This window comes from Eleutherodactylus coqui, chromosome 6 (assembly GCF_035609145.1).
Source record: "Eleutherodactylus coqui strain aEleCoq1 chromosome 6, aEleCoq1.hap1, whole genome shotgun sequence".
NCBI classification, from domain to species: domain Eukaryota; kingdom Metazoa; phylum Chordata; class Amphibia; order Anura; family Eleutherodactylidae; genus Eleutherodactylus; species Eleutherodactylus coqui.
In genome coordinates this window covers 209,485,794-209,499,399 of record NC_089842.1, presented here as the reverse complement: position 1 = coordinate 209,499,399, position 13,606 = coordinate 209,485,794, and the positions used below count along the sequence as shown (strand labels likewise).

At 51.0% G+C, this 13,606-nt stretch overlaps 1 protein-coding gene across 1 annotated transcript in view; it reads left to right on the top strand.

Annotated features, from left to right (window-relative positions):
- The first annotated feature begins 5,228 nt into the window (after positions 1 to 5,228).
- STX7 (syntaxin 7) overlaps positions 5,229 to 13,606 on the top strand; it is a 39,410-nt gene continuing 31,032 nt past the window's right edge. Inside the window, exon 1 of the mRNA XM_066608677.1 lies at positions 5,229 to 5,330. The gene's annotated coding sequence lies outside the window, so the exon portion shown is untranslated. The remainder of the gene's footprint in view (positions 5,331 to 13,606) is intronic.

The window sequence follows — 13,606 nt, the reverse complement described above, 5'->3', positions numbered from 1 at the left end:
CTCACGCACGTGCCATGCCTGGCCCACGTCTTTAATTTGGTGGTTCAGCGCTTTCTGAAAAGCTACCCACGCTTGTCAGACCTGCTCGGAAAGGTGCGCCGGCTCTGCGCACATTTCCGCAAGTCCCACACGGACGCTGCCACCCTGCGCACCCTGCAACATCGGTTTCATCTGCCAGTGCACCGACTGCTGTGCGACGTGCCCACATGGTGGAACTCTACGCTCCACATGTTGGCCAGGCTCTATGAGCAGCGTAGAGCTGTAGTGGAATACCAACTCCAACATGGGCGGCGCAGTGGGAGTCAGCCTCCTCAATTCTTTACAGAAGAGTGGGCCTGGTTGGCAGACATCTGCCAGGTCCTTGGAAACTTTGAGGAGTCTACCCAGATGGTGAGCGGCGATGCTGCAATCATTAGCGTCACCATTCCTCTGCTATGCCTCTTGAGAAGTTCCCTGCAAAGCATAAAGGCAGACGCTTTGCGCTCGGAAACAGAGCCGTGGGAAGACAGTATGTCACTGGATAGTCAGAGCATCCTCCTGTCTATATCTCAGCGCGTTGAGGAGGAGGAGCATGAGGAGGATGAGGAGGAGGGGGAAGAGACAGCTTGGCCCACTGCTGAGGGTACCCATGCTGCTTGCCTGTCATCCTTTCAGCGTGTATGGCCTGAGGGGGAGGAGGAGGAGGAGGATCCTGAAAGTGATCTTCCTAGTGAGGACAGCCATGTGTTGCGTACAGGTACCCTGGCACACATGGCTGACTTCATGTTAGGATGCCTTTCTCGTGACCCTCGCGTTACACGCATTCTGGCCACCACGGATTACTGGGTGTACACACTGCTCGACCCACGGTACAAGGAGAACCTTTCCACTCTCATACCCGAAGAGGAAAGGGGTTCGAGGGTGATGCTATATCACAGGACCCTGGCGGACAAACTGATGGTAAAATTCCCATCCGACAGCGCTAGTGGCCGAAGGCGCAGTTCCGAGGGTCAGGTAGCAGGGGAGGTGCGGAGATCGAGCAGTATGTACAGCACAGGCAGGGGAACACTCTCTAAGGCCTTTGACAGCTTTCTGGCTCCCCAGCAAGACTGTGTCACCGCACCCCAGTCAAGGCTGAGTCGGCGGGAGCACTGTAAAAGGATGGTGAGGGAGTACGTAGCCGATCGCACGACCGTCCTCGTGACGCCTCTACCCCCTACAACTACTGGGTGTCGAAGCTGGACACGTGGCCTGAACTCGCACTGTATGCCCTGGAGGTGCTTGCTTGTCCTGCGGCTAGCGTCTTGTCAGAGGGGGTGTTTAGTGCGGCTGGGGGAATCATCACGGATAAGCGTACCCGCCTGTCAACCGACAGTGCCGACAGGCTTACACTCATCAAGATGAACAAAGCCTGGATTTCACCAGACTTCTCTTCTCCACCAGCGGACAGCAGCGATACCTAAACAATACGTAGGCTGCACCCGCGGATTGAAGCATTGTTCTCTATCACCATCAAAAACGTGGACCTTTTAGCTTCATCAATCTGTGTATAATATTCATCCTACTCATCCTGCTCCTCCTCCTGAAACCTGACGTAATCACGCCGAACAGGCAATTTTTCTTAGGCCCACAAGTCTCAGTCATATAATTTTTATAAACAATTTTTATACGTTTCAATGCTCATTAAAGCGTTGAAACTTTCACCTGAACCAATTTTTATTTTAACTGGGCTGCCTCCAGGCCTAGTTACCAATTAAGCCACATTAACCAAAGCGATTAATGGGTTTCACCTGCCCTCTTGGTTGGGCATGGGCAATTTTTCTGACGTACATTAGTACTGTTGGTACACCAATTTTTTGGGGCCCTCGCCTACAGTGTAATCCAATTAATTTTTTGCCCACCTGCATTAAAGCTGATGTTAAATCAGCTGTGCTGGGCACTGCAATGGGATATATTTATGTACCGCCGGTGGGTTCCAGGGAGCCACCCATGCTGTGGGTCCACAGGGAGTTGTAACTGCATGTGTCCACTTCTAAAGAACCCCAGTCTGACTGGGGCATGCAGTGTGGGCCGAAGCCCACCTGCATTAAGCACGACATAACCTCAGCTGTGATGGGCAATGCAATGGGATATATTTATGTACCACCAGTGGCTTCCTGGCACCCACTAATGCTGTGGGTCCACAGGGAGTTGTAACTGCATGTGTCCACTTCTAAAGAACCCCAGTGTGACTGGAGCATGCAGTGTGGGCCGAAGCCCACCTGCATTTAATCGGACGTTACCTCAGCTGTGATAGGCACTGCAATGGGATATATTTATGTACAGCCGGTGGGTTCCAGGGAGCCACCCATGCTGTGGGTGCACACGGAATTCCCATTGCGGAGTTGTACCTGCCTGTGACTATTTATAAAAAACGCGGTCTGACTGGAGCATGCAGACACCTTGACAGAATGAATAGTGTGTGGCACATAGGTTCCCCTTTGCTATGCCCACGTGTGCAGCTCCTGATGGCGGTGGCACAGGATTATATTTCTCATTGCTTCTGTACAGCATTGTGGGCTATCGCCCCGCCCCTTTTAAAGAGGGTCGCTGCCTAGCCGTGCCAACCCTCTGCAGTGTGTGCCTGCGGTTCCTCCTCATGGCAGACGCACTTATAAATAGACATGAGGATGGTGTGGCTATGAGGCCAGCGTGTGGCATGACTGCAGCTGAAGGCTGCGCAGGGACACTTTGGTGTGCGCTGTGGACACTGGGTCGTGCAGGGGGGGGGGGAGGGGTTGGGCAGCATGTAACCCAGGAGAAGTGGCAGCGGAGTGTCATGTAGGCAGTGATTGTGCTTTGTTGGAGGTAGTGTGGTGCTTAGCTAAGGTATGCATTGCTAATGAGGGCTTTTCAGAAGTAAAAGTTGTTGGGGGGGGGGGGGCACTCTTGTCGCTATTGTGGCTTAATAGTGGGACCTGGGAATTTGAGATGCAGCCCAACATGTAGCCCCTCGCCTGCCCTATCCGTTTCTGTGTCATTCCCATCACTTTCTTGAATTGCCCAGATTTTCACAAATGAAAACCTTAGTGAGCATCGGCGATATACAAAAATGCTCGGGTCGCCCATTGACTTCAATGGGGTTCGTTACTCAAAACGAACCCTCGAGCATCGCGATTATTTCGTCCCGAGTAACGAGCACCCGAGCATTTTGGTGCTCGCTCATCTCTAGTTGGGACCCATTAGCTTTTCCTATTTATGACATAATCAATGCCCGTGCTAAATTTTAAATTTCTATGACACCGGAAAGTGAGAAAATTACATTCCGTCCGTAAAATTTGGACGCTAATTCTTTTGCGCTTAGAATAGAATAATCGAGTTGGGACTCATTACCTTTTCCAATATATGACATAATCAATGCTCATGCCACACCTTAAGCTTCTACGACATCAGGAAGTGAGAGCATTAGATTCCATATGTAAAATTTGGACGCTAATTATTTTGTGCTAGAATTGAATAATCACGTTGGAGCCCATTAGCTTTCCCTAGCTTAGTGGCGATTGGCCTAATTAGTGGCGAGTCAGTCAGTGAGGGCTTTCGTCTTTATATATACACACACACACAGCAGGGTATATCACCTAGTGTTTATATATTTTGTGATGTTGATGAGGTGCGTTAAAAAGTGCTGCAATAGAGCAGACAGTGTTTGAAAATTAGAGCCATTGAGTTGGAGCGCCGGTGTGTGAGACCCCATGGTGACGCTGTGCTAATCGTGTCACAAAGCCACGCGGTGTGTGAGAACAGCTTTAGGCTAGTGTCACACAGGCGATCGCGATTTTGCCACGAGAAATAGGACTTTCTAAATAGGACTGTTAAAAACGCAACGCAAGTTGGTTGCATTGTGTTAAAAAGATGTCTCCATAGGGAAACTTGGGAGATTTGGGGAAAAAAAACAAAAAAACGCACATCGCAGAAAGCCAGAGCAGCCGTGATTTTAATTCTCTCCACATCGCATCACTGAAAACATGGCCGATGGGAAGGAAACCATTGTGAACCATTGGCTTCATAATCTACTTTATACTGACTCTCGCATCACGTGAAAATCATGCGATTTTCTCATCTGCGTGAAACCACCCTTAGGCCGGGCTCCATGAGTGCATCTGGCAGCACGCAGGATATCCCCGCGTGGCACGCTGCTATTGCCATGCACTATCTTGGCATGTATGGGCGCGTAATATGTGTCAAGATAGAATATGCCGCCATTTTACTTGCACACGTATTTTGAGCAATTTGTGTAACCGACCGCTTATGAAAGATTAGTATTGCGTGTTCCACATGTGAGAGATACGCAATACCGCCGCGCTCGTGTAAGACAGCCCTGAGGGCGCGTTCAAACCCGCAGCGTGTCAATTTAGGCCAATCGTCCGTGGGCGGGACGGGCTCCGCATGTGGAATCCCACAGTGGGGTCGTCCCAGTGCCCAGCTGGACCCCGTGTACCTATCCAACGGCTTCTTCTCTGTACTGCGGATGTACCAGCCTGCGCTCTGGCACGCATGCGCAGTACAGAGGATGCCGTGTCGGCAATTCTGCAATGATGATTGACTTCAATGGAAGCCGCCTGTGCGTAGCCCAGACAAAATCACAGCATTTAGCAATTTCTTCTCCGCGAGCGGAAAATCGCAATCGATTTCCGCTCGTGGGCAGGAAATCGCATTATTGCATTGCATGCTATTGACTGGATTGGTTTGCGGAGTCCGCCCGCGGACAGAAGCGCTTATACTACCGTATGAATTGTCTCTACAGATTTCACCCTTTCAAACGAGGGAGTCCGTGGTGAGTTGCGCCAAAATCTGTGCAAATCTGCACGCGATAGACGCCATGGATGTGTTACGGAGACAAGAGATCTCAAATAACTGGCCAGCCACGTACGGACAAGGGGGGTGGCTATGGCGCGTATTTATAGCGCAGTCCCCGCTGATAGAAATCTGGACACGGTCCCTATAAAGTCTATTTCATTTCCTTGCTTCCTCGTTCCATCAGCTCCTGGCAGAACTGGGGGAGAAGTACGACTCTCTTGGGCTCCTGACCAGCAGAGCTGCCTGCTAGTACGGGGGCCACACCTATGACAGCCACCAGGGGGGGCAGCAGTACTGCTCTCTCGGGCTCCTCATAAGCAGAGCTGCCTTCTAGTACGGGGGCCACACATGACAGCAAGCAGAGGTGGGAGGAAGGGTAGCCAGAAGCCTCCCAGCAGCAGGCGGCGGCCTCCTCCTCAGCAGCACCCAGCCTGCACCGCGGCTCCTCCTCTCCGGCAGGCTTGAGCATGCGCCGCCACCACCGGGGAGGGAGCAGACGGGGCCGCCGGAGACAGGTGAGAGGAGGCGGCACACAGGCTGGGCGCAGGGATGGGCACCTCCCCTGTAGCCTATGCTGCCCCCGCACTGTATACACGGGGCCCCAGCAGTCTCGGGCACACTGTGCCACCACTACACCCGGCTGCCATGTACACAGGACGCGGCGCGGAGGACTGCCACACAGGGGGCGCTACGGGGTCATGTGACTGCTGTGAGAATCCCAGCGCTTGTGACAGGAACCTCCCTAGAAGTCAGGAAAACAGGCTGAGCCCTGGTCATGTGACTGACAGGAGGGGTTATCCTTTATTACAGGGCCATCACCTATATGTCATGTGACTGACAGGAGGAGCACTGGAGTGCAATCCCTTAGTACAGGGCCAGCACCTACATGTCATGTGACTGACAGGAGGGGCACTGGAGTGCAATCCCTTATTACAGGGCCAGCACCTATATGTCATGTGACTGACAGGAGGGGCACTGGAGTGTTATCCCTTATTACAGGGCCAGCACCTATATGTCATGTGACTGACAGGAGGGGCACTGGAGTGTTATCCTTTATTACAGGGCCAGCACCTATATGTCATGTGGCTGACAGGAGCAGCAGTGGAGTACTATACCTTATTACAGGGCCAGCACCTATATGTCATGTGACTGACAGGAGGGGCACTGGAGTGTTATCCCTTATTACAGGGCCAGCACCTATATGTCATGTGACTGACAGGAGGAGCACTGGAGTGTTATCCCTTATTACAGGGCCAGCACCTATATGTCATGTGACTGACAGGAGGGCCACTAGAGTGTTATTGCCTTATTACAGGGCCAGCACCTATATGTCATGTGACTGACAGGAGGGGCACTGGAGTGCAATCCCCTATTACAGGGCCAGCATCTATCTATCACGTGACTGATAGGAGGAGCACTGGAGTGTTATCCTTTATTACAGGGCCAGCACCTATATGTCATGTGACTGACAGGAGGAGCACTGGAGTGTTATCCCTTATTACAGGGCCAGCACCTATATGTCATGTGACTGACAGGAGGGGCACTGGAGTATTATCCTTTATTACAGGGCCAGCACCTATATGCCATGTGACTGACAGGAGGAGCACTGGAGTGTTATCCCTTATTACAGGGCCAGCACATATATGTCATGTGACTGACAGGAGGAGCACTGGAGTGTTATCCTTTATTACAGGGCCAGCACCTATATGCCATGTGACTGACAGGAGGAGCACTGGAGTGTTATCCCTTATTACAGGGCCAGCACCTATATGTCATGTGACTGACAGGAGGAGCACTGGAGTGTTATCCTTTATTCCAGGGCCAGCACCTATATGTCATGTGACTGACAGGAGGGGCACTGGAGTGTTATCCCTTATTACAGGGCCAGCACCTATATGTCATGTGACTAACAGGAGGAGCACTGGAGTGTTATCCTTTATTACAGGGCCAGCACCTATATGTCATGTGACTGACAGGAGGAGCACTGGAGTGTTATCCCTTATTACAGGGCCAGCACCTATATGTCATGTGACTGACAGGAGGGGCACTGGAGTGTTATCCTTTATTACAGGGCCAGCACCTATATGCCATGTGACTGACAGGAGGAGCACTGGAGTGTTATCCCTTATTACAGGGCCAGCACCTATATGTCATGTGACTGACAGGAGGAGCACTGGAGTGTTATCCTTTATTACAGGGCCAGCAACTATATGCCATGTGACTGACAGGAGGGGCTCTGGAGCGTTATCCTTTATTACAGGCTAGCACCTATATGTCATGTGACTGACAGGAGGAGCACTGGAGTGTTATCCTTTATTCCAGGGCCAGCACCTATATGTCATGTGACTGACAGGAGGGGCACTGGAGTGTTATCCCTTATTACAGGGCCAGCACCTATATGTCATGTGACTAACAGGAGGAGCACTGGAGTGTTATCCTTTATTACAGGGCCAGCACCTATATGTCATGTGACTGACAGGAGGAGCACTGGAGTGTTATCCCTTATTACAGGGCCAGCACCTATATGCCATGTGACTGACAGGAGGAGCACTGGAGTGTTATCCCTTATTACAGGGCCAGCACCTATATGTCATGTGACTGACAGGAGGAGCACTGGAGTGTTATCCTTTATTACAGGGCCAGCAACTATATGCCATGTGACTGACAGGAGGGGCTCTGGAGCGTTATCCTTTATTACAGGCTAGCACCTATATGTCATGTGACTGACAGGAGGAGCACTGGAGTGTTATCCTTTATTACAGGGCCAGCAACTATATGCCATGTGACTGACAGGAGGGGCTCTGGAGCGTTATCCTTTATTACAGGCTAGCACCTATATGTCATGTGACTGACAGGAGGAGCACTGGAGTGTTATCCTTTATTACAGGGCCAGCACCTATATGTCATGTGACTGACAGGTGGGCCACTAGAGTGTTATTGCCTTATTACAGGGCCAGCACCTATATGTCATGTGACTGACAGGAGGGGCACTGGAGTGCAATCCCTTATTACAGGGCCAGCACCTATATGTCATGTGACTGACAGGAGGAGCACTGGAGTGTTATCCCTTATTACAGGGCCAGCACCTATATGTCATGTGACTGACAGGAGGGGCACTGGAGTGTTATCCTTTATTACAGGGCCAGCACCTATATGCCATGTGACTGACAGGAGGAGCACTGGAGTGTTATCCCTTATTACAGGGCCAGCACCTATATGTCATGTGACTGACAGGAGGAGCACTGGAGTGTTATCCTTTATTACAGGGCCAGCACCTATATGCCATGTGACTGACAGGAGGAGCACTGGAGTGTTATCCCTTATTACAGGGCCAGCACCTATATGTCATGTGACTGACAGGAGGAGCACTGGAGTGTTATCCTTTATTACAGGGCCAGCACCTATATGTCATGTGACTAACAGGAGGAGCACTGGAGTGTTATCCTTTATTACAGGGCCAGCACCTATATGTCATGTGACTGACAGGAGGAGCACTGGAGTGTTATCCCTTATTACAGGGCCAGCACCTATATGTCATGTGACTGACAGGAGGGGCACTGGAGTGTTATCCCTTATTACAGGGCCAGCACCTATATGTCATGTGACTGACAGGAGGAGCACTGGAGTGTTATCCCTAATTACAGGGCCAGCACCTATATGTCATGTGACTGACAGGAGGAGCATTGGAGTGTTATCCTTTATTGCAGGGCCAGCACCTATGTCATGTGACTGACAGGAGGAGCACTGGAGTGTTATCCTTTATTACAGGGCCAGCACCTATATGTCATGTGACTGACAGGAGGATCACTGGAGTGTTATCCTTTATTACAGGGCCAGCACCTATATGTCATGTGACTGACAGGAAGGGCACTGGAGTGTTATCCATTATTACAGGGCCAGCACCTATATGTCATGTGACTGACAGGAGGAGCACTGGAGTGTTATCCCTTATTACAGGGCCAGCACCTATATGTCATGTGACTGACAGGAGGGGCAGTGGAGTGTTATCCTTTATTACAGGGCCAGCACCTATATGCCATGTGACTGACAGGAGGAGCACTGGAGTGTTATCCCTTATTACAGGGCCAGCACCTATATGTCATGTGACTGACAGGAGGAGCACTGGAGTGTTATCCCTTATTACAGGGCCAGCACCTATATGTCATGGAACTGACAGGAGAGGCACTGGAGTACCCACACACACATGCGTGTTTTGTGACTAACAGGAGGAGTACCCACACACAACATGCCTATCATGTAACTGACAGGAGGGCCGTCGGAGTATCCAGACACTACATATGACTGACACGACTAGGTACCCCGGAGTACCCATGCTCTACATGTATGTCATGTGACTGACAGGAGGGACACCGGAGTACCCACACACTACATGTATGTCATGTGACTGACAGGAGGGACACCGGAGTACCCACACACTACATGTATGTCAAGTGACTGACAGAAGGGGCGCCGGAGTACCTACACACTACATGTATATCATGTGACTGACAGGAGGGGTACCAGAGTACCCACACACTACATGTATGGCATGTGACTGACAACAGGCGCGCCGAAGTACCCATGCTCTACATGTATGTTATGTGACTGACAGGAGGATCGCATGAGTACCCACACGCTACATATATGTCATGTGACTGACAGGAGGGGTACCGGAGTACCCACACACTACATGTATGTCATGTGACTGACAGGAGGGGCACCGGAGTACTCACACACTACATGTATGTCATGTGACTGACAGGAGGGGCACCGGAGTACCCCCACACTACATGTATGTCATGTGACTGACAGGAGGGGCACCGGAGTACCCCCACACTACATGTATGTCATGTGACTGACAGGAGGGGCACCGGAGTACCCACACACTACATGTATGTCATGTGACTGACAGGAGGGGCACCGGAGTACCCACACACTACATGTATGTCATGTGACTGACAGGAGGGGCACCGGAGTACCCACACACTACATGTATGTCATGTGACTGACAGGAGGGGCACCGGAGTACCCACACACTACATGTATGTCATGTGACTGACAGGAGGGGCACCGGAGTACCCACACACTACATGTATGTCATGTGACTGACAGGAGGGGCACCGGAGTACCCACACACTACATGTATGTCATGTGACTGACAGGAGGGGCACCGGAGTACCCCCACACTACATGTATGTCATGTGACTGACAGGAGGGGCACCGGAGTACCCCCACACTACATGTATGTCATGTGACTGACAGGAGGGGCACCGGAGTACCCACACATTGCACATTGTTAACTACAGGCTGCCTGTGTCATGTGTGACCAAAATGCAGTATCCCTTTGTAATGTCTGCTGCAACCTGTAGTACCTCAGGGGTACTGGCTGGCACACAAGCTAGCTGGCAGGTCACTTACGTTTCTGTTGCTGGAAAGCTGGGTGATGACCAGTATGGTGCCCATAGGGGGGCCACAACTTGGGCGGAGTCCTGATAGGCACATTTGCCCAACCATACAGTGACACAACCACCATCCAGGGTCTCATCTGCCAACCATCATCCTGGAAATGCTGGGTGAGACATTTAGTGGGTGCTGCCAGTTTCTCCTGGCAGTGGCTACACCCATGGTCGGGGGTGGTCAGCTGTAGGGGGCGGTGCTGGTGCCTGCGGGTCAGATGAAGTGACATGATGATGTTCGGGGTCTGGTGATGATCATACCTGTGCCAGTAGGTCCAGATGTAGGGGTGGTGATGGCACGATGCCCATGTAATGCGCTGCATAGTTATGTGCGTGATTGCTGTGTATTTTGTATCCAGAAGGATGCAGAGATTTCTGCTTCCTTCCTGCGTGAATGCTCCTGTACCTGTACCTGCACCTGTACCTGTACCCGCTCCCATAGACGTGCATGGGCCATGTCAGGCCGTAAATGGACCACAATGAGGTACGCAGCAGACCTCACGGCCGGCATCCCCGTCAGAGGTGATTGTATTGTCTGAAGGCCTCTCACACCGGCAGAATAGTTCCACATTCTGCACCACAATCGGCATGTGTAGATGCAGGTAATGAGCGGAAAGCTGCGGAATGCGGAAATACTGCGCCCGTGTGAAGGGCTCTAAATAGACAAACCGGCCGGCCTCTTGCAACCACTGTTGGTGGTGGTCCGTGATTGAGGCATTTGTGGGTGTGGGTATCCAATGGGCAGAATCTGTGCCTCCTCTCACTTATTCCATGAACCATCTTGTTCCAGAGCTGCTGATGTTCGTGGATTTGGGCGCGAGGAGAGCCACATCATCTGCTCGACCGAGTCGGTAAAACTGTGTAGTGGGTGACGGTCCACAACAGATCGCAGCTAGCCCCTCACTGATTGTTTTGGTTGCATGACTTTGCTGAAACTTGCTCTTGCAATGACCTAAATCGCGGTGTAGCCTTAGGGCTCGTTCACACGACCGTATCCGGTCTGCAGTGTTTTACCGGTCTGTGTGATGCCTGCAGACACCGCATATGGAAGCAAGTGTACTGCGCATGCCCGCATATCTCTGTTCCATAGCCGGGTTGTGTATGAAACACTGCCCAATATATTGCATGTGGACAGCATAGTATACGCCGCCCAATATATTGCATGTGGACAGCATAGTATACGCCGCCCAATATATTGCATGTGGACAGCATTGTATACGCCGCCCAATATATTGCATGTGGACAGCATTGTATACGCCGCCCAATATATTGCATGTGGACAGCATTGTATACGCCGCCCAATATATTACATGTGGACAGCATTGTATACGCCGCCCAATATATTGCATGTGGACAGCATTGTATACGCCGCCCAATATATTGCATGTGGACAGCATTGTATACGCCGCCCAATATATTGCATGTGGACAGCATTGTATACGCCGCCCAATATATTGCATGTGGACAGCATTGTATACGCCGCCCAATATATTGCATGTGGACAGCATTGTATACGCCGCCCAATATATTGCATGTGGACAGCATTGTATACGCCGCCCAATATATTGCATGTGGACAGCATTGTATACGCCGCCCAATATATTGCATGTGGACAGCATAGTATACGCCGCCCAATATATTGCATGTGGACAGCATAGTATACGCCGCCCAATATATTGCATGTGGACAGCATAGTATACGCCGCCCAATATATTGCATGTGGACAGCATAGTATACGCCGCCCAATATATTGCATGTGGACAGCATAGTATACGCCGCCCAATATATTGCATGTGGACAGCATAGTATACGCCGCCCAATATATTGCATGTGGACAGCATAGTATACGCCGCCCAATATATTGCATGTGGACAGCATAGTATACGCCGCCCAATATATTGCATGTGGACAGCATAGTATACGCCGCCCAATATATTGCATGTGGACAGCATAGTATACGCCGCCCAATATATTGCATGTGGACAGCATAGTATACGCCGCCCAATATATTGCATGTGGACAGCATAGTATACGCCGCCCAATATATTGCATGTGGACAGCACAGTATATGCCGCCCATACAGAAGCATTGGGCTCACGCTGCATGGTACACGGGGAAATAGAGCATGCTGCCATCTTTTTCTCGCACATACCTGCACGCAGGGTTTACACACTAATGTACATGGATCAATGAAAGTCCTTTTACTCTCAGTGACTCCAGTCACTGTGTGGCACGGCCGTGCATCGCCGCTGTAATATGTGTTGTGTGAATGAGCCCCTTGGTTGGATTCACACAGGCGTGTTTACCTCTGTGTCCACACTGCACATTTGCGGAATGGTGCCTATTTGCATGAACCAGTGCGTGTTTTACTGTAGTTTTCGTGCCCACTTGTGCGCAGCATGGCACGCAGCCTTACTCCATTCATGGGAGTCCCAATATGGGCAGGACAATATTGCATGCTCTGGATTGTTTTTTTGCGCGACCCAAATGCGCATGCGATATACGCACCGTGAACGAAACCAGCGAAATCAGTGTGTTCTGCGCGCTCCAATTTTTCATGCGTAATATGCTGTGCACACATGCCCGTGTGCATCCGGCCATAAGGCCTTATTACTCCTGCCAACTTCTCATCCCAGTCTAACGGGCGCGGCGTGGCAGGCATATTGATTGGCGCTCACTTAGTCTTCTAGTACAACCGTCCGGGCTGTCCGTACAACTCCTCGTACACACGGGAAGGTTCGCCGTCAGCATATTTACACATACTGAAAATCAATGATCGGCCGACGAGCTGGCAGTGCCCATTGATACTGTAACGCGGCGCGGTTGTCTGGCAGGAATGTACGTGCCCAATATCTGTGTACAGTTAGGATCTCCTCCTTCATTTGCATAAAGGCAGCTTCCCCGTAGCAGGGGCGTGGGAGCAGGCTGTCAGCCGTCACTCTCAGCAGTGGCAGACCCCTGGTAAGTGGAGGTTGGAGGGAGCAGATTGTCTTTACAGATTTTAGAGTTTCGCTCCTTCTGAAAGCTGTCAGGATTACTTTTGCATGGGGATGGAACAATACTCCCTCATGATGGACAGCCAGTGGTCACAGGTGTAGTAGAGCCGAGTTGGTCATTTGGCACAACTCATCGCAACATTGATGTATATATCTATGGGAGTGCGTTCTACATTATCATGATACCCAGAGGGGTTTGATAACGTGCTCAGCTCTGCTGCATCTGATAGAACTCCTCTCCTTGTTTCTGGAAGTATCAGCCTATGATATATGTAATGGCTGGGCATGCCGCCTTCTACAGGGCAGCCAAGTAAAAGTAGGCCGGCCCCACACTCTTAT